This window comes from Corvus brachyrhynchos, unplaced genomic scaffold (genome assembly GCF_000691975.1).
Source record: "Corvus brachyrhynchos isolate BGI_N302 unplaced genomic scaffold, ASM69197v1 scaffold1, whole genome shotgun sequence".
Classification (NCBI taxonomy): Eukaryota; Metazoa; Chordata; class Aves; order Passeriformes; family Corvidae; genus Corvus; species Corvus brachyrhynchos.
The window spans coordinates 7,173,078-7,196,958 of NW_008237222.1; the positions used below are offsets into that span (position 1 = coordinate 7,173,078).

The following is a 23,881-nucleotide window of genomic DNA, read 5'->3' on the forward strand; positions in this document are numbered from 1 at the left end:
TTGTCCCCAGTGATATATTTAAGCTGTTCTTTCTGCTATACATAGAGCAGGTTAAATATAATTAACGTTGGTCAAAGGGTCCTTTTACTTTACATAGTTTATGAATGTATTACCTCAATTATCAGGAAGGAAAAAAAGGGAAAGCATATTTCTTAACATCTGCTGGTATAAGCTCCTCTAAGTAATTTCCATCGCAACATGCGTTTTTGGTCTCCGAGAAACATGAATATTTTCTCTGTCCTTAAATCCCATAACTGTTTTATTGGTACATTAAGAAATGTAAATAATCATTCCCCCTCCCTGTAATAAATTAGACGCAACCTGTCTAGCTCTGAAAATTAACATTTCAATATCTTCAGTCACACAATGACATCATATCAATATTTAAAATCATTTTATGCATGTATTCCAGGTTGTCCAACTTCATTAGGGGCATTCATCAGCCCTCCGGCTACAGTGTATTCCCATTGGAGTTGTAGGCCTCAGGCCCTACCAAACAGAAATTTAAACTAACTTGCCTTTTTAATTCACATTATTCTCAAATATTCTCTTTTTTAACCCCCTGCCATGACTAAGGTGTTTAGACTTGGCTGTGATTTTGTACATATCAACATTTAACAGAAAAAAAATCCCCATTTTTATGTCAAAACTAGAGTACATGTAAATAATCGTTTTTCTCCTTTAATTTCCCTCCCCTTTCCCCATCCATCATTAGCACAGTAATAACTGTGCTTCTTTTAATGCTCTATGCTAACTTAATAATTTGAGCTACAGGTTGATAGGAGTATGGGCTTGTTGGGGTTTTCTGTTTAAAAATGTACAAACATTTCAAATATAATAAGTTTCATTCTTTTTCTTTCTTTCTCCTTCCAAAACAATAAAAAAACCCCACTTTATCTATTTTTCATACATCTAAGAATGTGCAGCATGAATACATTTCCCTGCTAGTGGCATCAAGCATTGTTATATTAGTATAAAACTTTTTTCCCCCAAAAGAACCCCCAGACAAACAAGCCAGTCTTCCCATTGTTCTGATCTATAGGATGACTATGGATCTGCTCCCCAGGATGTTTAGTGACCTTCAAAATTCCTGGGTAAAAGTCACACATACTACACAGAACAGGAAAAAGAATTATGATATCAAAATTTTTTCTTTGCTACTGGCCAGAGAGGGTAGCTTTGGCTGAAGCCTCTCATTTACCCTCCCATATATGTGGAAAGTGACAACTAGTCATCATCTACTTTTTATACTTCTAGAAAAAAGCAGGTGCTGTCTCTTCTGTCAAAGTCCTGGATACCTTACCCATCCAGCAAAACTCTGAGGCTCAGTTTCTGAAATCCACAAAAAACGTCACCTTCTAAAACCACTATTCAGTGAGTTGTGGGCTTCCATGAAACTGTACCTTACCACAGGGTAGAAGCAGCTTGAAGTACTCCCTCTGCAGCCCAGAAAGCTCCACAGTGTTGTGTTTGGGTGGTTTTGTTGGTTGGTTGGTTTTTGTTGTTGTTGTTTTTCTTTTTTTAAACCTAATTATTATCAGATTACCCCTTCGAAAGTACCAGGAAAATGTCTCACTTTCCATCTGTGAGGTGCTCTGTGTCATTCTGTCTCCTGTTCTAGTTGGATTATCCTTATTGAGGTGGAGTCTGCTGTGCCAGATGTCTGCACTTATGGTCTTTATCTCGAGGACAATACTAGAGAAGAGACCTGCTGATGGCAGCCACCCAGCCTGTGAAGACAGACTAGAGTCTGCTTGTTTTCTATCTGCAATTAACTGACAACCTGACCATGGAAGAGTTGGAGCTGTGGAAGGGGTTTGTGTCCTTTGGAACTTCTGGCAGGTACTTTGCAATAAATGAGTTTGCTTTCTTCCTGGAGACCATGTCATGGTGTGGCCCCTTCCTTGCAGACTCCAGGACAGGCTGCCTTGGAGACAGAACCTATTCTCCCAACATTCTGAAAGGACAAGCTAATCCTAACATTTCCATTACCATCCAGGCCATATCCACAGATGTGAAAATAAGAGCTAGGAAAGAGATGTTGGAGACAGGGAATGCCCCTGGCTGTTTAAACAGAACACTGAGAAAGCTGATGGTGATGGTGGTGAAAACACAGCCAAGATTAGATCTCTGAGAGCTATTGCAGTAAATTATATAAATAAGAATAAAAACAACAGAGGAAGACAAGGGGAATAGGGCATGTGAAATGACTGCAGTAAGGAATGGGGTGTCAGAAGAAGACTGAGAACTGAGCTGGGAAGGAAAAAGAATCACCATCACAGGGGATGAAGAGAGAAAACAATGGATAAAGAGGAAGAGATAAAGAGGAAAGGGCAAAGAATAGAAAGAATAGAAAGGAGGGGACATGGGAATGCAAAGTAATGAAAAGAGGTAGAATATAAGAAAAACTGGAGAGCTACTTAAACTACAAAAATTCCAAAACTGAAGCTAGGGGAGAATAAAGAGGAGGGAAAAGAAAAAGTAAAAAAAATAAAAAAAAGGCCCAGTAAAGAAATAAATGTAGAAAATATATTTAAAATTAAAAGAAAAAAATTAAAAAGAGAAAGCAATTCTATGGAGATACAGAATGTGAGTGGGGAATTAAGATTACTTTTCTATTTTGTAAAGTACTGGAAACCTGCCCAAGAAAATGGCTGTATAAAAATTTGTCATTATTGTTGGTTATTTATTGCTCCTTTCTTATGATGCAGACTACACTGATGTAGCTATATTCAGGACTTGGAAGAGGATGGTGCCACTTTAGATACTAGTTGAAATAATAGGCCTCTTTATTTTCAGACAGATTCTGATTTTCCTTTATGGCTGTGGCATCCTTGTAACTGCAACCTGCATAATGCAGGTCAAAGAAGTTTGCTGGACTAATGAAAGAACGTTTTCCTCTAGGTCTTTGGCTCCACGTCCCCTCCCTGCCTGGACAGGTATATCTCACACATATAACACCTGTATGCATCACTGATAAGTCTCTCCCTCTGTGAGTTGTAGATATCATGGGGAGTAGTGTTTTGGGTCAGGCTGGAAGTACGTTGAGAGAGGAAGGAACGTGGGGAAGGTTGCAGAGTGCTAGACTGTGCTGAGCCTGCCTATGGCCAGGCCTTTTTGCTCTCTCATTTTCATGAACACATCATTCATTCATAAATTTTTAAAGGGGAAAGAATCATTGTTTAATGAACTTTTGTGAAGAAAACTGAGCAAGGGAGAAGAGAAAAGAAACACCGTGAGCTCCTTACTCCCTAGACTTGTGACCTGCATAACTCCAACCATTGTGTTATTTAGACAGCCTTCATCTTTAGCCAACATTAAATTTGTATGCTCCCACATGGTTGAGTTGCTACTTTTTTTTTATCCATGCAGCTGGGATTCTCTGAGGAAACATGATGGGTCAGGAGGAGGAGGGGAGGCGAGGACAGCCATCTCCAAAATGCGGTAGATGTGCCTTTCTGGCTCTACACTGGTTGCACTCAGGCAAGCTGACGGGAATCGGCGGTGGCAGCCATGCGAATGAGGTCAGAGTTGGTTCCTCCGTGGCTTTTTTATTCTTCTGAGCACTCTGAAAATGTGGGTGTGCATGTTAAAACTGCCCTGTGAGGCAGCTCTGACATGTGGGGCTGCCTGGCACAAACACAGCACATAATAACACAAAGTATTTGGCAGCGTTACAGGGCTAATCTTTACGTAACTGTTCCCGAACAACTTCTCTAGCGTGCTGAGCACAAACAAGCTTTCCATCAGCCTTCGGCTGCATGCAGATTGTCTTGTGTCACCTGCTTTGCTGATGAGCAAATACTGGCTCTGGCCATGGCAAGGAAAACCTTCTTTTGCATTCAGAACTGACTCCCTAAATTGTGTCCTTGTTTTCCAAGTCTATTCATGAACCATAGGCGTGTTTGTCAAGAATGTCCACTTTTACAGAATTTTCTATCTTAAGCACAAATGTATGCTGAAAATTATGATGTGGCCTGTTTTCAGAAGAGCAGTGGGAAAACAGGGCCTGATTTTTCAATGGTTGCCCCCCTGTTAACTTAAGCTAGGAGGAGAGATGTCTTTTGTAGTTAAGCCACTGGAGCAAGACTTCAGTAACCTGAGACTGGAATTGGAATGTTTCATTCTACCTACCCTTCACCCCTCATGTCAGCTTTCAATGTAAGCTCTTTATGATCATTTCTTATGGTTTTGTTGCCTGATTCAATGGGGTCTGGTCTCCATGAAGACATTTTTACTACAGACAGCACCACCAGGGCACACCTTGACAATAACAAAATCAGGGAAAGAAAATAAAGGCCGGATCTTCCCTTGCATGTTTGATCAGTGCTGGTAATGGGTCTCCTCCTCTTGCATGAAGTCAATCAGGTGCAAACCTTTTCTTTGGCTGGAAGAAGATGAGTGTTTTTAGCTTTCTTCCCCAACCTCAGGTACCACCATCCATCTGCCCAGTACCCACCCAGAGCCACCTCCCCACCCACAACACTCCTTGATTTGGGTGCTCTTTTCACTCAGTGCTGCGCAGCCACAACACATGTGCTGCTGCGCAGCAAAGCCATGTGGCAGATATATAAAAGTATGTATGTTTCTGAATGCTGGAAGAGAGCCCTAATTCTGTTGGCAGTGAAGCTGACTCTCCTTCTTTCCTCGGAGCGGGGCCCGCTGCATTCCTCGGTCCCACAGACATAAACCCTCACTGGATTTCTCCCAGGGTGGCGGCAGGCTGCCAGCCTGCAACTTCACCCTCAGCACTTGCTCCAGGAGGGGCAACGCCTCTGTCTCGATGCTCAGGGAGCCTGAACTCCCTGCTCCAGGCTTATCTCACTCTCTCCAATCTGGCTTCGGTCTACCAAGAGCCCCTGTCCTGGTTCTTGGTTTAATCTTAGCTGGTGAGGAAAGGTTCCATCCCAGGAGGGAGGCAGAGCACAGGGAGATTGCCAGACCCAAATGTTCCACAGTTGCAAAGATGGTTTCTAAATACTGAACTTTAAAAATAATTTGGCTTGCATGTGGAGTGGTGAGAAAGGGGAGATCTTTCTATTTGCCTGCTGGGATTTGGAGTCTATAGTTTTCTGGGGACACATTTCCAAGTTTTTATAACCAACTATAGGGGCTAGAAAACACTCTCATGTTAAATGAAAGCTGAAATTCTCCCTAGTCCTACACACTGACGATCTGGAGCTTTAACCCTGACTAAATCACAACAACATCTTTAGAATCAGCCCATGCAAGATGTCTCTCACCAAAGAAAGAAAAATCCATACAGAAAGAGTTGTTAAGGAGTCCTGAGCCAGTGCAGCTGTTAAGGGAGCAGTCACTAAGATACAACCAGGAAGGAGGAGAGGCATCTTCTGTGATGTGAAGGAAGTTCATGCAGCCAAAGGTGAGGAGATAGGGTCACCATGGTCTATTCCCAAGACCACCCTAGTGCTCCAGCAGTGTATTGATTTGTGGATCTCTGCAAAGCACACAGACCAGGTCAGAGATGTCCCTACAATTCTTTTTCCTCCCTTGAAGGTATGGATTTTTTCTTCTCTCACCTACTTTTTTCTCTATTTCGCTTTCACTTTTCCTGTGTTTCAAGGCAGGAGACTGTTAGTGTTATTTTAATTATTCTCCTTTTGTTTTAAATAGGGCTTAATTTTTAAATCATTTGTGAGTTTGCCTACAGTGATAAAATGCTTTTTGATTTGCTTCCAAAAAGAAATATTTGCTAAAAAAAACCCCCAGAAAATGGAAGTGCTTCATCCTTTCCAAATGCAATGCTTCACTTTTTTTTTTTCCTCTTTTTTTTTTAATAAGAGCACTTCATTTTGGAAGTGAATAGGGTGCTCTGGGAACGGGCACTGCAGACCAATTTAGATTTCCTAGATTGCTTCAATAATCTGAAGAGTACTCCAGTAATTTTTAACTATTCTCCACCACATGTCTTCAAACCCATTCATTTTTTAACTGAAGTGACTATACTTAGGACAAACTCTGCTGTTCATTTGAAATTGTTGTATTCTGCGTATCCATAGACTTCAAATTCCAATATAGAAACTTAATACAATATTTTGCTGTAAGATTGTTACCACTTAATGCCATAACATTATTAGTCAACATTTTTTATGCACTGCTCCTTGTCTGAAGCAGGGCCGTGTCACCACAGCCAGTTGGCTGCAGGAGACTAACCCATAATTAGGCAAGACAATCTTTACATTTTGGATTTTTTCATCCCAGGCTTTCTTCTGCATTCAGCCTTGAGATTCAGTTTGTTTTATGGCTTTTTAATCCAAAGATCAAAATGTTTTTGCAGATAGTTAAAACACCATCTTTATGGCACACATATTTTCAGTTTGGGTAGGGAGTGAAATGCATCAGTAAGGATCTCACAGAGCATCATCAGTGGCAGAGGCAGGAAATAGTAAAACATGAGCAATTTTAATCCTTTTCTTCCTTCCTGTTGCACACACTCCACTTGTGTCATATAGGGTACACCCCTTCCTGGCACTTTTACTACTGTATCTAGACTGTTAGTTGTTGCTGTTCTTCAGGAAGTAGTTATATTTCAAACACCACCCAGAAGAGAAAGCTCATGAGCTGTCTGTTGAGGATTTCATGCCCTAATTCCTCCCACCTTTACCTTGCATATAAAAAGTAGTTATTCTTAGTTCATATTTCTATAAAAGCATGTCTTCATTTCTAAGAAATACAAGCATATTGTTCCAGGGAGGCTCTATGCTGCCTTAACTAATTAAAGCTTAACTGTGGGGCAGTGCTTATATATTGCAGTCCACCAAACGTCTTATTCTATCACAATTGAGCATTAAAATGGTTGGAAGGTGGCACAGTTTACATTGATCTGCTGCTGGCATGTTTTTTGCTAAGTGAGTGCCCATCTTTCACACAAGGTATTAAGAGGGCACAAAGGATGCATGAACATGCCCTGGACTGTGACCTCTGTGGCAGTCCCGTGGTGCTCCTGGGGAAACAGCTGCCCTAAGGCTGGTTTTGCAGTGTCTTTATCCTTGCAGGGAGTAGTTTGGTGATGCATTAGCAAGAATGTTCTGGAGACACTATAGCTAAAACCATGTTATATTGTCTTGCCAGTTTTAAATGAAGGGGGTCAACACTATGTATATATAGCCTTAGAGGCCAAAGCTTGTGGTATGAATTAAGGACTTTTTGAGATTGCTCATGATCCTAATGACAAACTAGACTTGAGATTTAGACTCCAGAATATGTCCCAAGTAATTTTGAACCTATTTTGCCATTTTATTCAGCTGAATTTTGCAGTTTTCAACTGCTACTGAGAATTTCAATGAAAAAATAGGCTATCAGAGTATGAATAATTGACAGACAGAGAAAAATATTGTAAACATAAAAATGCTGTTACCATTTAATAATTACTAATGCAGTCTGAGTAGGAAACTCATGCTTTCTTTTCAGGAATTTTGTAGACATAGATTTGTTCTGTACTAGGTATTTTCTGTTCTTATCTTACAAGACTTTTTTTCTAAATTTAATGTTTCAAGGAAAGAAAGAGCTCTAGAGGAAAGATAGATTGAGAATACAGAACTTGAACTTCTGTGGTATCAGGATTTCAGCTGCATACTTCCTCTGCCTGGCTGTCCCTCCTTGCTGGGAAGACTGTGCTGTTGTCAGTGTAGCACTTCTTGAATGAAATACTAACTTGGTCTTGTCCACTTACAAAACCGAAAGATCTCCCAGCTTAAAGAGTGGTGTCTTAATCAATTTCTGACTGGGAGATTGCATTCTCCTTACTTACATTCCCTGAAATTTCAATTGGATGCAATCTTTTTCTTCACTTAGAGCCATCCTTTTTTTATGTGTTAAGTGCTTGCTCTGTTTCAACTCTGATGGAGCTGATTTTCAAGAATAGAAATTTCATCATCTACACAGACCTTTGTGCTCTTTTGAAAAAAAATCTCATATCTATTAAAGATACGCTCTCACTTGTTTACTGCAACATAGTGGCATTAATAAGAGAGAGACAGAACAATGATTTCACATAGTTCAATTAATCTCGAAGAAGAAATCAAATGAGTTATAGTTGCTCAGTCAATTCTTCATATAAATATTAAGATAATATAACTGTTAAATTATATTTCCTATACTTCTTCTTCTAAGATTGAAGACATAAATTCAGAAAACAAACCACAGTATTTTTCCTGTATGATTAGCTTTGCAGGACTCGATCTTCTTTTAATTTGGCTTTTTTTTTTTTTTTTCTTTTAGTACTGTACCTTAAATGAAGCAACTTTATAGGCCAGAGTTTCCTTCTGAAAGTTGTATGTGGAGGCAGCATTTGCTAACATAATGCTGTATTATAATTCATCCTTGCACCTGTCCAGTTAGCCATAGATCCATCCAAGCATACGATATAGTGTAGGAGGATTCCATTCTGCAAGATTAAATCTTCAGTTAAATGAACCTAAAGTGGCTTAGGGAGTGTATGGCAAGATACTTCATTGAGAATAAGCTGAAGAGAAGAGAGTGAGGAGGGGATGAGCATGTCTACAACCTAGACACAACTCTATGTATTTCATACTGATTTCCTTGTTATTTCTGTCATAGGTATATTTTTAACTTAATATATAAAATAGGAATAACCTCTGTCTATGCCGTAGAAGTACATGAGTCTATATCTCAAATGCAGAACAAGAGTCAGTCCTTCCTGCTAGACACATTCATGTCCCCTGAAGTATCAGTAGACTCAGAATTATTAGGGGTCAGGTAGCAACTTCAATACAAATAAACAGAGGACACTGTCTTCCAATTTCTCAAAAATAGGTAGAAAGATAGAGAAACTACAGGAAATTAATCAACATTAACTCCCCAAATGATGCCTCATTTTTAAATGTCTGCTCTATCTTTAACTGTCTCTCTCCAGTTACAGGGTATTGGAACTAAATGAGAAAAACCTGATGGAGTCTGTGCAGACTTTGAGATGTCTTCCATAGGGGGATAGTTTAAATGATACAGGTTCCAACATGGATTTCCTCATTGTCTCCATCTTTGAAAATACCCCAGACCTGACTGGAAAAGGTCCTAAGCAACCTGCTCCAGTTGGCTCTGCTTGGACCATGGGGTTGGACTGGTTGATCTCCAGAGGTCCTTATCAGACTCAACTCTCCTGAGATTTGGTGACCATCAGTGGTGAGAATGATGGAACTAAGGGATAAAATGGAAAGCCTTTCCTAGCTTTCATTTTGTTTTCATTTTGACAGGGTCTGTTACAGTTTGCACCAAGGTTTCCCAGTCAGACTCAATCAGAAGTGCTGGGAGAAAAGAGATGATCATATCTGAGTGAATCTAGTCAGAAATGGTCCCATAAAGAGGAGGGGACATATGAGGTGGGAGGGGGAAGAGAAAAAGTGCCAGAAAGATAGGAAGAGGGACACAAAGCGGAACTAAAGCTCAGTTTGGGGGAAGGGACCTGGTTGCTGGGTGGTGTTACACATGGCTGGTTTTCTCAAGCAAGGATTGCTACAGAAAATTTGGGGATCACTGGTCCACGATATACAGGCTTTGTTGGCTGAGTTGTACCAGAGGAAAAATACACATTGGCAAAAGGAGTCTTTTTTCTTCAACTACCTTTTTGAGTGGCATAAGCCATGCCAGCAAAGGGATTCTTACATCTATACAGAGGGTGTTGCTCCCATATCTATATCAATTAAGGGTGTGATTTTTTTCATGCTTGTGACTGAAACAGCTTTGTCAACAACACTTTATAATTTAGACCTGGCTTGAGAGCTGTCCTGGCTCTCAAGCAACTGCAGAATGTTGCGAATTTTAGAGTGAACTCATATATTGTTGGCAAAGAAATAAAAGGACACAAATGCAGCAGAGTAATTTTGAATAGATTTTTTTATTGTTATTCACAGCACACAGAGAACTTTTTTGTTTGGAAAGGTGGTGACTGAAGAAGCAAAAATAGCAGCTGTGCAGCTTCATGGCAGGACATCCACTGAAATATAGGCTTTCTTCGTAATCAAAAGCCGAAAGGTTTCTGTTATGACCATATCCTAGCTAGAATGGGCTTGTGATATAGCTGGACTGTCAGGCACTTCCATTGGAAGCTAAGTTTACACTGGTACAAAAAGCTGATAAACTGATACAACTTTCTGAACAAGATAAGTATAGAGCAGAAGTACTCCTTTGTAGGTAAAATGGCATATACGTCAGGGGAGTTGCAGCCATAGCAGTACTGGTTAGGAGAGGGAAGTGTGGTTTGCTTGCTCTTTGTCTTCTTCACAATCTTAATCAACTGCCAGGCTGGTGTATGTCTCTGTGTAATTTATTCCACCCTGAAAAAAACCCAGCTGTTTTTGTGCAAGTCTTGTCATTTATTCTTACCAGACATCCCTGTATTTTGGTCAGAGCAATAGCTTTGGCATGGCCAAAGTGATAACTCCAAGTACAGTGACATAACAGTGTTTAAAGGCTTGATTTCCCCAGAGGACAATCCTAAAATCCTACTGATACGGAGAAGAAAAACCTTCCTCCCTCCCTTCTTCTCATGCTGGCTCTGGAACTTGTTTGATGCCCCAGCAAGCTGCTTCAGCTTACTATACAGACAGCAAATGAATGCAGCAAATACCAATGCAGCATTTTCTGCCAGTTTAGTGAAATAAATTGGTTAGCTTAGAGATCAGGTGAACACTCAAGTGTCTCTGCAGAGCAAGAAGCAGCAGTGTATAGCTGAGAGCAGAAGAAAATATTGGGAAAATTTTTTTTTTTTTTTTTCTCAATATTAGACTGATTTAACTGTCTTGCCAAACTCCTTAATGCTGGCAAGGTCACAAAATGATTAACCAGTTCAAGAATGTCCATCCACACAGAAGTATGCATTTGTTTAGCTGATTCTGAATATCAGAGCTCAAAGGCTTGTCTGCACTTGAAAGTATTTCTCAGTGTGGCTTGACTGGCACTCTCCCATTCCTCTGAAGAGATGCAGTTTATGAGAGTCACTTGCTGAGGCAGCTCAAACCCAATTCCAGGAAAAGGCCTTCCTTTTGATATCAGCATTACCGAGTCTGCCTTAGGCTCCTTGTTGCCACTGCCATTTTGATCAGAAAAGGCATTTTTTTTGGGCTTGTAATCAACAGAAATGCTTATCATACTGGTGAAACAGTGAAATGGAGACCAAGTTAAAAGCAGTGTACTTGGAGTTCTGCTGGATAAGAAAATAACCATTTCCTTGATCAGACAGGGAGTTGTCTTTGAGATGGGGTGCTTAGCATTTAGCAGCAGACTGGTTACTTGCAGCAACTGATGCAAGTTATTTTGTTTTTGAAAAGCTATTAGCATTTTTTTTTTTTTTTGTAAACTGATAGACCAATCTTCAGATCAGTGGATACGTTGGGATTTTTTTTAATTGCATGCATTACTTCACTGCCACCTTGTATGTTATATATGCAAAATCAAACCACCCTAAATTTTAATTTATGAAAAAAATGTGTTTGGCTAGAAGTCCAAATGGGGGTGAAAGAAACCTGAACAAAAAACACTTTGGAGAGTAAATGCTGGAAGGTTATTTCTTTTTTGAGTCACAAAAAGGTCTTTAGTAGGAAATATTCAGAGAGCTGCCTCATGGGAGGGTAATATTTGTGAATGTTGAAAATTGCACAGATATTAATACAAAGCCGTATGAGGAGATGCTGAGGTCACTTGGTCTGTTCAGCCTGGACAAAATGGAGACTGAGGGGAGACCTCAGCAGTCTACAGCTTTGTCATAAGGTGAAGAAGAGGGGCAGGCACTGATCTCTTCTCTGTAGTGACCAGTGACAGGACCTGAGGGAATGGCCTGAAGTTGTGTCAGGGGAGGTTTAGGGTGGATTTCAGGAAAAGGTTCTTCACCCAGGGGGTGGTTGGGCACTGGAACAGGCTCCCAGGGCAGTGGTCACAGCACCAAGCCTGACAGAGCTCAAGAAGTGTTTGGACAATACTCAGGCACACAGGGTGACTCTTGGGGATGGTGCTGTGCAGGGCCAGGAGCTGTAATCGATGATCCTTGTGGGTGTTTTCAAACTCAGGGTGTTCTATGATTCTATGATTCCATGATTCACTGCACATCAGCAAATTTCTCCCTAACAATACAGTCCATTGCTCATTATTAGTTGCTATGTAATATTCATGCATCTAAAATCATCCAGCACAGGAGAGTTTGATCAATTTCTCTGTAACAGCAGTGACTAAATTTAGTGGATATTGTGCCTGTTATGGAGCAGAGGTTGGGATATTTCTTATCTTTACCTGAGGGGCTCTTTTAACAGTCATAAATACCATGTGCTTAGAGAATAGGAGTGACTAGTGAAAAGCTGAAGCAAACAACCCACAAGCTGAACTGGTTGGATGAACTATTCAACAAACACCTATGAAAAATAAAAGCAAAATCCATTTTCAAATTATTTGTTAATCAAAATAACCTGAATCCTTAACTGGTGTAATTTGTAGCTAACAGTTTGTAAAGCTGTAATGGGCAAAAAACACTTGAAAGGAATGAAATACCATGGCTGATTTTAATTGGCTTTTTTTTTTTTTTTTTTTTTTTTTAATACTTCTATGCATCCAGAAATATTAATTTGGTTCTCATTATGAGTGAATTAACTTAAAAAATATTAGGCAGTGAAACTATATATATACAGACATAAATATATATATGTGTGTGTATATATATATATGTATGTAAAAAATATGTATGTGTGTGTATATATATATATGAACTTCTATTTGTTGTTTAGATACTTCCAAACCTAATGGCCCCACTAGCTGGTGCAGCAGAGTTTTATGGTACCCAGGCACTTAGAGCACCTCCCAAAGTTCCTCAGAGATAATTTATGATCACACTTCCCAAAGCCCTTTTTCCCTATCAGAGCTGGCAGATTGTCACTGATTCATAAACCAGGGCAAAACCACCCTCTGCCTGTACCTACAGCTGTGTGCATCCCAAAACAGCAGTTCCCAGGCTATAGTCAACCCCCAGGAGTTTTGCACAAGTGTGTAGCAAGAAGTCTGCAGAGAGTAGCTGAAGATTATCAACTTACTACATCTGGATGGTTACTCTGAAGGCTAGAAAGTTGAGTTCACAAGGTTGGGAAACACTAGGTAGAGACCTATTTCTCAGCTTTCCTGAAATTTGAAGAGTGCTATCGCAACCACCCAGTATGTGTATGCGTTTAAATGCTTGCATTATGAGTCTTAGAGATATACTAAAGGAGACAAAAAAATGCCCTTAATAATATCGACTGTAGGTGCCATTTAAGCAAATATTTACGTGGTTTTCTGGCATATGAGATCTTTAGAAGTATAATTACCTGCTGGCTGTGAAAGCATAACTTTTATTGAGGTTGGGATGTTAGAATCAGAACATGCTCATTCAAGGTTTATTGAATAGTATGTGAATCACTGTATTCCATTCTTTAAGATTTGCCCTGGACCACTATTGAAGTAATAACCAAAATGGAGTAAGCCTCATTGTAAGCTGAAATTGTTTTATTTTGCACAGTCTCTTCAGTTTCATTTAAACTATGTTTGCCTGTTTGGTGTAAACCCCCACTGTCTTTCTAAGATGAGGATGAGAATTGCAGATAAGAATATGCACACCTTTTTTTTTTTTTTTCCCTTCTTAGGGCTGCTGTGAAGTTACAGTCGCAATATAAAGATGACAAGAAGTTCAAGACAAGATAAAGGACCCCTGTGAGATTGGACACTGAGAGGTACACCAGACTTCCTCCTTTTGCTTGGCACTTCTCTTTTTATTCTTTGATTAAAGTCTTTTTCCTTTACTTACATCCTCCATTAAGATGTCTCAGTGTCATTTAGGGTGTTAATTGAGAGGAGGTTTAAGCTCATCAAGGCGATTATAAGTGATAGTTAAAAATTTCTATATATGGCCTATGCTGGAATCAGCACAGTAGGATGCCATTTTTCTTTTATCTAACTGACATTGGTAATAATAGATGAAATTATTACTAAATCGCAGCTGCAGAGATGATATCATGATTTTTTTGTGTAATCTTTGATGAAAAATTAATTTTTGAGAGGGATAATTTAAAATGATTTAAATAGTATTATACTGAAGTCCTTACTGGTAATTAACACCAATCTTGTCAGAAGTGAATCCACTTTTGCAGCTGTTTCTAAAGATACCTACAGTATTTGTAACTTTTCTGGGAGTGAAATTATAGTGTTTGGACTTTATTTTTACTGCATAAGGACCATTAAGAGAAAAGGATGTTAATAGAGAAGGCTTTGTTCCCCAGCAGGGCCAAAGTCTATTTCACATTTTCAGTGTTTCTCTATGTGTGTATTTAATTAGCTATGCTCAGCATGTAAGCAGAGTTCAGTGTATGCAAAGTAGACTTTACATGGTATTTATATGTATGTATTCGCATGCCAGTGTACACACAGATATGTATATCTTTATGGGTTAGCTATATAAGTATACACAACTTTATTTGCGAGGGTTTTAATTGGTTGAACAGATGGCTGATCAGAAATGCTTCTTCATCTTCATCAGTGACTCGTCTTTCTTTCTTTGCATCGACTTTCATCACAGTGGCAAAAAAGTGCTCTAACGAGAAACAGCTGAAAATAGATTTTTCTTTGGTACTTTCATCATGCTTTAAATGACAGAAGTGGATTTTTTTGTCCTATATATAAAGACCTGCAGGAGAAGGTTAAAAAAGGAAATATAGTGAAATCTAAATAGAAAAATTTGAATGAGAATATGGGAGAGCCTCAGATTATTCCTCTTATCTTCATATTTTACTTTCTTCTTTTTTAAAGTACATGCTGATTTTTGACAAGATATATAGTCGTGGTTATTCACGCTAGCTACAGTACCTGCCAATCAGTTTTTCTTTTCCTCGAGTTTGGTGCAGAAAGGGGGAGGGAGGGACAGGAGTTGAAAGATGACACAATGGCTTAGAGGACTGTTACTTTAGGTATTCATTAAAAAAGGAGTTACATGGCCAGCTTCTGCTGTTTCTGCAATTTTATTATATTCAAATCAAAGTCTGACTTCTGTAGGCTTTATAAAGGAAACAATGTGCCTTATAAACAGAGTGCAGGGTTCATGTAGGAGTGGTTCACTTACAAGCAGATTCATGGCTTGAGTTGATGTATAGATATGTGAATAATCTATCCCATTTTTAATTTGAAAGAATAAGTTACTTGCTTTTTTTTTTTTTTGTCGGTGTTGAAGTCTTTTGCAAACAGCTGCTTTTATTCTCTGAATTCCTGTGGATATATCACTGTTGTATCCACTTTGCAAATTGGTAAACTGAGGAATGCCTTGACTGAGGAATCTGAGAAAATCATACAGCTAGCTGAGAGTCAAAAGCAGAAGTAGAACTTGGGGATTCTGCTCTCCTCTCCTTTTTCTCCAGAAGCAGACCAAAACCCCTGGAAAAGTATGGTTTACAAAGGAAAAATTACTCTTTGCATATTTAGCCCTGTTTGAACTGAATATGAAAGAAATACTCTGGTTTCAGTGTAATAACCTGACTTTTTTTTCTTAGTAGAGCCTAGTTTTCATAGGCTTTCTCCTCATAAATGGAATCAGCAATATGCCCTTGTGCCCAGTGCAGCTGTAGAAGGACCACAGTCCTTGCCAAGTGTATGGGGGGGAGGGGCCCAGAGGAACAAAGAAGTGGTGAAGCTTGAGGCTGCAAGCAGAGGCATTTCATCAAAAAGGGAGTAGCAATAGAGGAAGACTTAACATTCTTCAGTCCTGCTGGGATGGGTCAGTCTGATGCAGACACTTTAGAAAGGAAAGGGAAAAATATGTAAACAAGAAATTTCTGGAAGTTAAAGATGTATAGGGTGCGGTAAGTACCTCACAAGAATGATATATGGCAACTTCTAAATTCTATTATTAAAAGACTTCCTGAGGGGGAGATTGAAACTAGAATTCAAGGATAAGTATACGTGAACACCATCTGGCTCTTTAGTTTCAGTTCTTTAGACTGGGACAGTCTGGAGATAGAGAAGACATTATTAGGACTATCTCCTCACAGCTTTGATGCAGCTGCTCATGTGCTTGAAACAGCAGTCAAAAGTTGTACTGGAATTTTCTTTTTCTCCCAGAACAATTACTGCAATATAAGGATGATGTTTGTGGGCTGGAAGGAGAAAGAAAAGATTCTGGGAATAAGAACAGCAGCTTCAGATTTTTTGAGCCCTTCTTTTCAGATTGTGACCCCTTGTTTGCAGGCTTTGAAACCCTGATAGAAATGGTGTGGGTTTGGGAGGAGGTAATCTTGGCTCAGGAGGTCTGGCAGATGGTGTTGGCAAATGGCACTGCAGGCTCCTGCAGTGTGGTGCAACACTCTGGAGGTGGGTAGGGGAGCAACGAGGTTGTGGGAAGCAGCTGGTGGCAAATACACTCAAGATGGCTCCAGTGAGCAACCCCAAACAGCCTGGTAGGGTGGAGAAAGAGCAGAGTAAAGCTCAGAGCAAATGAACCAGCACTGTGGTTGTGTCCCTCTTCAGGAGGAAGTGTCTGAGGTGAAGGTTAGCAGCTGACAGAAATGTGGGTAATGCAGTGCTGTCCTTCTCACCCTTACCCTTTGTGGAAAGGTTTTTCTTAACACAAGCATAAGGTCCTAAAACCCAGAAAGGCTGACCTTAAAAAATATCTATCTTCATGACTGGAGGAACTCAGTTCCCTTTTATAGTGGTGTAAGTCTACAGGCTTTCCAGTGGAGACTGTGACACATCCTTATGAACCAAGGTACTTGGGAAGTAGTCAGATGACTGAGCTGCTTTTCTTCTCTCCCCCTCTCTCTTTTTCCCTCTTTTAATATTAAAGATGATGAAAATAACCCAAGAAATTAATATCAACCTCTTCTCTCAAAAGAGATTAGTAGCATGGAGGAGGCAGTTCTTTCTAGTCTATTGATGCTGACAGACTTCAGTGAAAGAAATTTTTAGGTGGTACTTGGGGATAAAGCAATAGCATAAAACTAAAACAGTCAAGAAACGTATGCTTGCATTCTGACTTGTTCAAAGCACTAAGGGAGGTAAGCAGAAGGGATCTGCAGCATTTATACATCAGGTAGCACCAGCTCGGAGCTAGACTGTTATGGGTGTGAGTTTATGCAAAACACAGCCTTGCCCATGCATCTTCATCCAGAGGTGTAGTATTTTTTAGAACTGTGGACCTTTATCTGCAAAGCCTTAAAAACATGATTAACTTGGTTTTATATATATATTGCAAAAAGATTTTCTGCAACAGTGAAAACAAGCAACAAGGATGACACTAGTCTCCTAGTGCATTTCTCTAAGGCTCATGATATCTCTGGTTATTTACCTTGCCTCCCTATCTCATCGTTATTGTCTTTCACTCCATAAGTGCATCATCTTAAGAAGTGGCTATGAAGCAAGTGGCTATTAGGTATTCAGGCCAGACATGGGGAAGGCAGACAAAAAACCACTCTTGGTTGGCTGAATAGGACATCCTTGTTGCAGTCCTTGAACTGGAGTCCATGCCAAACATTCTGTGCTGTTGCTTCCAAGATGGGCAGATGGGGGTCTTATCAAATAAGACAAGATTCTCCTTCCTTGCCAGTGTCTAAGCATGCTGCCTCCATACCTATTCCAGGTGTTGATGTACGGGAGCAAGGTGACTCTCTTGCACATCACGCATAACATGCTCGGTTAAACAGAATTGAATATGAATTGTCACATCTTTTGCTGTTGGAAATCAGTGCCATGATTCTTCAGTCCATTTATAATTAGAAAGAAGGGCTATTGGTTAAAAAAGCCTTTAAAACTGAACTTCTTGAGATCATATCTCCATATTAGGAGGGTTTGGGGTGGAGGGGGGTTTAAAGGGTGATTTAAACATAAAGAAAAAGTGAATGTGAGTATAGATAATATTTTTGATATTTTATTAAATGTAAGAAGGTTTGATAATTGTGGGTTGGGTTCCCCGCCCCCCCCCCCCTTTTTGTTCCTTCTCTTTCCTGTTATATATCTTACTCCATTTACTATGATCTATGCCTGAATCACTGGTGAAATTATGATATCATAACAGTCAAAAAGATAAAGGGAGGAATGAATCAAGGAAAGCAAAGGAGTTTTAGTGGTAATTCATGTTACATTTTGTATTTTTCTTTTGTTAACACTACTGAGATGTACTGCAGTATAGTATCATAAGCTTTTGGAGAGGGTAAGTTTAAAATCTTTCTTCTTTCCCCATCCTCTTCAGCCATGCTATGTATTTTTAAATCACTAATCAGTTCAGTGATTAAAATACAGGAAAACCAAACTGAAATTTAAAAATATCTCAAAAAAAAAAAAAAAAAAATCCCTCAAACCTCACTCAAGTAACAAGAATAAAATAAACATTTTGGCCTTCTTTCTTCATTCATCATGAAGTATATGCTTTATAAAACTAACTCCTGGTAAATTATTTGTGGGTCACCTTTAAAGAAGTTCCTGAGGTAGTAATGCATCCCCTGAAATGAAAAGACACATAGATTTTCTGTTGTTTATATGAGACATGCTTATGCTTTAAAAATACTTTTGCAGTGGGTTTAAAGAATGATAAAGATGTTTATGTATTTTTGGAGCTACAGCACGGTCCAGTGATCTGAGCTGCAGACACACAAAAGTGCAAAAACAACCTTGAAAATGCTTTGGCAGACTTCACATGTTAATCACTGCAGAATGGCTTCAAAATTAATGAACAGAGAGCAATTGTTTCTGTAAAAGTGCCTCACTCAGAGATGTAAGTGAAATAGAAATTTAGTGTAGTAGTTTTCAAGACAATGATTAATATTTACATTTATCAGCTGAAAAGCCCCAAAATGTTATAAAAAGGTAACTTTTACAAAGTAGAGTACTTGTTTCCCTGCTAATAGGCAGCACTTAGCCATCTAAAGTCAGTCTCTTTCTCTCTCCCCTTCCTTACCAGAACAGTTGTAACGCTGATGGTAATGCCAAATTGGTGTATGTTTTTCTTCTTGTTATGCCATTAAGATGAATCATTTGCAGTTAGACTATATTGCTTCCTCCTTTTAAAATGTATTTTGTTGTTTCACAGTTGTACTCTACTTTTTAACATACATTTACTTTATTTGTATATTTTTTAACTTCAGACATAGTGTTAAAAATCTTAATTATTCTAAGCTGTTCAAGAAGAGAATTTAAATGCATCACAGGATAGGTAGATGTATCTGAACACTCTGCCAACTACAGTCCAAAATATTGTTCTTCATTGTTCCCTTCTACATATTCAAGAGATATTTGATCAAAATGTATAACAAACATGAAAACATATGAAAGCTTTGAATTTTCAATGAGGAAAAGAAAATATAGAAAAATAGTATGATATTGTACTATGCTTAGGGGCACTGGTTAGGGTACTTATGCTGGAGAAAATAGCAAAATGCAGAGAGTCTGACTAGTTTCTTGGAATCTTATGTTTAATATTTCTTCAGTATGGAAATCATGCAAAATTACTTGAAAATGGCTGTCAAGTGTTTGATCATAGCAGTATAGAATCCCCAAGAAGAAAAGGAAAGAAATCCCAGAAAAGTTTTGAAAAGGTTTGAATATCAAGTAACAGACTGGGCTGCTGTCTTCATACTTCTGGTGCGTTTTTAACTAGGCTACCTTGTGTTCTTTTCTTTCCTTTCCAAACCCAGTATTTAAAAGTCCCATATGGCAATAGATATTGCTGGAATAGAATGCATACTGTTCTGGAATCAATTTTATCTGAATTAACTTTCTGTATTTTAGAATGCAGATGAAATATTTTGCCTTCTCTACATTTTCTTTTGACCTGGTCCTTGTCCCCTCTCCATTCTCTTGCCTGCATCCCTCTAAATGGGTGTTTATGTAATATACAGAACTTTCTCTTTAATCCTGTACAGATGTAGAAGGGGTGGGGTTGTTCTGCCCAGTGGCATATATGCTTAGACGACAGACAAAGGAGGATTGAAGGTGACATATTCTGTGTGATAACACCAGACCAGGCACATTAGGTAGGTGCTCTTCATTAATGGGACAAGGATGGGAAAGAATGTGAATAGAAAAAGCAGAATCTTGCTTGGAATTTGTTGATGCCAGAAGCATTATTTAACTTTTGAAGAATGAAGTTAATGTTTAAAGTTAATTTTCCCTTGTGATCTGAACTGATGACTCTGCCTTTTACTCACAGACCCTTATCATAGGAGTCGACTCATGCTCAAGGTCAAGGAAAAAATCTGAAAAGGGATACTGTTAGGGAATAATCCAAAAACGTGCTTGTTTTACTTCATATCCTGCTTAGCAGAGACTCCACTAGTCATGACTGACAGCTCTTTTCAACCATTAGAGATTTTGTGTCAATAGGTCAATAGATTTAATATCCTGGGGATATCCCCTTCAGATTGCTGATCAGCACCTTACAACAGCCAAAGGCCTGACCTCGGACCATTTTCAGATTTAAACTGAACCAACTGGATGTCAAACTAGGACTTTGGGAGACTAATCAGAACAGGGTGCATAGTCTGGTAGTACAGCCATGATCTGAACTGGGCAGACATTGAGTTCACCTTCTGCAATAAGACTACAGAGAAAATAAATCATATATTCTTGAACTGTTCTTTGCTGAGCAAAGGTGTTTGCAAATCTAGACTAATATCTAAAATTGTGCCGAAGCTATGTACATTTGGAAAGCGGATTGTGGGAAACTACTTATTTGTTTCTTAATGTATTTTTAATAGTGGTTTTGATTGATATGGAACATATGCCATGTGAATACTCTCTCCTTGTACCTGGTGTCACACAGAAAGTAAATGCAATAATATTAGTGACTAATGAATCATAGAAGTCTGAAATTTCCTTCCTATCCAAAGTTATTTCAAAATATTTAAAAGGTGATAATAATTTCCAGTTTTGTTGAGAAATCTTTAGTCTAGCCAGACTTTAACTGGAATCAACACACAAGTACAGACCTCTGTCAGATTCTCTTTAGTATGATTTTTTTTTTTTGTTTGTTTGGGGTTGCTTTTAGGTTTGGTTTGGTTTGCTTTTGTCTTTTTTCATCCAAGGTGAGATTTGTCTTTCTAGCTTCTTATTGTAAGCCAGCTGATGGTGATTTTGAGATTGCATTTCCACAAGTTTTAGGAAAATAAGTGGAAAAGTAGAGAGGGGTTACCCACATCAGTTCCCTGCTGAGAAAGATGCATTTCTGTAGGCTAAAGTACATTATTAGTCAACTGAGAGTACACATGGATTGAGACATTACCAATGTCCCAGCTACAGTAAAGGCTTCAGACTCAGGTGGAACTCCATTAGATATAGATAATACAGTCATGAGTCAGGAAGCCATAGGCTTCATGAGTTGTATATCACATTGTTTCCTTTCCTGAGTCCAAAGGAAGGTCTTGTGCAGGGTTGCCACAAGCTCACGGGTGTGTCACTAACAGCTTGAGGCGAATTGGAGCTGTTAGAATGAGTAGCACTGTCACAGGAGGATGTTTTTTTTCCTGTTCCCAATGGATCTCCAGAGCTTCCATACACTAATTAATGATGGAGGCTGCTGTTGTGGGAAAATAATATAAAGGCCCAGATTTTGTGCTGCAGGCAAGGAGCAAGGAGTGCTAATTGGGAGGGAGGTGTGAGCAAAGATGCCACCTTGCACTGACTGATCATTAGCCAGCTTTTGTCCTTGCCATGAGTTAGAGCAATCTGAGGGTGACTGTAAATTATGTGGACTGATAGTGGCACCATAGAGCCATTATGTTGGCTGAGCCATACTGGTGTGTCGCATATACTTGCCAAAGTCGACATTTTATCTGCTAGGGAGCAGAAGTGGAGAACATCACACTTGGGTTTTGAGAAAGGGCTAAGGACTAGTTTTGACAGGTGGGAGGAAACATTAGGTGAAAACCTAAGCCCTTTATTGGGATTTCTGCATTAACTTAAGTCTTTAAATGTTCAGATGCTTAGAAACTAAGGACTCCTTGCAGAAAGAATTGAATGGAAAAGACTCTCTCTCTGAATATATATTAGTGCTTCAACTTCTGCTACTACCAGTGGAGCAGGTAGTCCATCTCCAGAACATCCCATGCAATCCATTAGGCTGCAGCTCCAGAGCAAAATCATACTTCTCAGATGATCTGTGGTAGAAAATCTCTTCTGAGTATCTACAGTGTCCTTTTGACAAGCTCCTTTATGCCCTAGTCTTCTTCCCCTTCAGCTTTCTCACTGGGGTGGCAGGATTTGACCAATATATATGAGGATTTGACCAATATGTATGACCAATATATGTAGGTCAAAGATAACATGAAAAGGTAAAAGGCAAAAAAGGAAGAAAAAACCCCAAAGGCCAGTCAAAGATCCAGAGTTCTCACTTTGAGTAGGATTGATGAGATCTAACAGAAATGCGAGCTGTCCTGTCAGTTTTGCATTTGATTTTTCCCGATCATATTCTACTGCAGAGTCAGTGCAGAGACAGAGTTGTTACTGTTCCTGCACGTTATGGTACTTTGGCACTAGGCCACTCCATGCATACATGCCAAGATGCTTTTATAAAACCATTAATAAAAGTACTAATTAGATATTTAGAGGACTGAAAATCCTGAAGATTAAAATACCAGTAAAGTAGTTATGACCACAAGTGTGTTTTACATAAGTAAGCTCATAAAGGGTTTTCTTCACTGGTGAAAGCAAAAATTATGAACCCCATGTTTCTTTCATAGTAGAACAGGTTAGACTGTTAAATGCTTTTTATGTGTGCTACTATTCCATTTTTTTCATTTATTATCTTGCAGTCATATTTAAAGGCCCCACCATCATACTTGTTACTGCACACACAAAAATACAATCTCTACCTTAAATTGCTTGCAATCTCTTAACTTTTCAGTTTAAAAGCATGTTGCAAGACACATTTTAAGGAAGCAGATAAATACTGTCAAAGATGTTGCAGAGAATGAATGTGGGCATGATCTGAAAAGTTTTATTTAAAATTGTTTGTTTTCCTGGAGGTTTCCATATACTGCAAACTTCAAAGTTCACTAGGCTTCGTAGCTGAGCAAAAGAACATGTCCAAGGTGAGGAAGCCTACTGTGTCATAAATGGCTTGGCAAAGATAAAGATGGAAGAAACATTCAAAGAGGAGCTAGGGGTCAATAAATGAAAGGAATGGGGAGCAATTTAAAAACGAAGAGAGGACAGCTGCTTATACTTTCTCACAAAATTTTGACTGAGTGCTAGAGAATATTGTGGGCACCAATAGGAAAAATAGCTTCAAAAAAGATTAGGCAAAGTCATGTAGGTCGAGATGAAGTTACTGTGTCCTCTTTTTAGGATTATCAGACAAGTTGACCTGATGTAACAGCCTAAAAGGAATCTGTAAATTGCCAAATGGAAGCAGGGAGAGAAATTTAGGGAGCAACCATTCTGTTACATTTCATCCCTAAACATCTGATACCATCAATAGTCAAAGGCAGGATACACAGGCCTTTTGTCTGGTCCAGTTTAGTAGCTCTTAAACAAAAGATAAATGCAAGATGCTGATCTCAAGTATTGTTGTGGCCGATAGCCTGTGTAAATAGTGGCAATAAGGTTTGGTCCTTTTGTGCACTCTGGATGCATTTTAGAGACTCTAGTCCAAAGCTGAGGAGTGGTCTGAGAATAGAAGTGCTAACCTTTCACTGCAGCTATGAGGCGCAGCGAACAGTCCTGCCACATGACATGAGGACATAGTCATGGATCTGTGCCATCCATCCTCCCTTCCCCATTTAAATATTTTCTATATCCCCACCTGCCTTCTCTGGTTCAGAGTAAATGTGGCTTCCTTCTGAAACATGACAGTGAATCCAGGGAGCTGGACAAAGCATTTCCTTGCAGCAACATTTGGCCACAGTCTGTATTA

At 39.2% G+C, this 23,881-nt stretch overlaps 1 long non-coding RNA gene across 3 annotated transcripts in view; it reads left to right on the forward strand.

Annotated features, from left to right (window-relative positions):
* The first annotated feature begins 5,367 nt into the window (after nt 1–5,367).
* LOC108445402 overlaps nt 5,368–23,881 on the forward strand; it is a 37,088-nt gene continuing 18,574 nt past the window's right edge. For all 3 annotated transcript variants that reach the window (XR_001860246.1, XR_001860244.1, XR_001860245.1), the window contains exons 1-2: nt 5,368–5,517; nt 13,638–13,724. This is a non-coding gene — a long non-coding RNA (uncharacterized LOC108445402). The remainder of the gene's footprint in view (nt 5,518–13,637; nt 13,725–23,881) is intronic.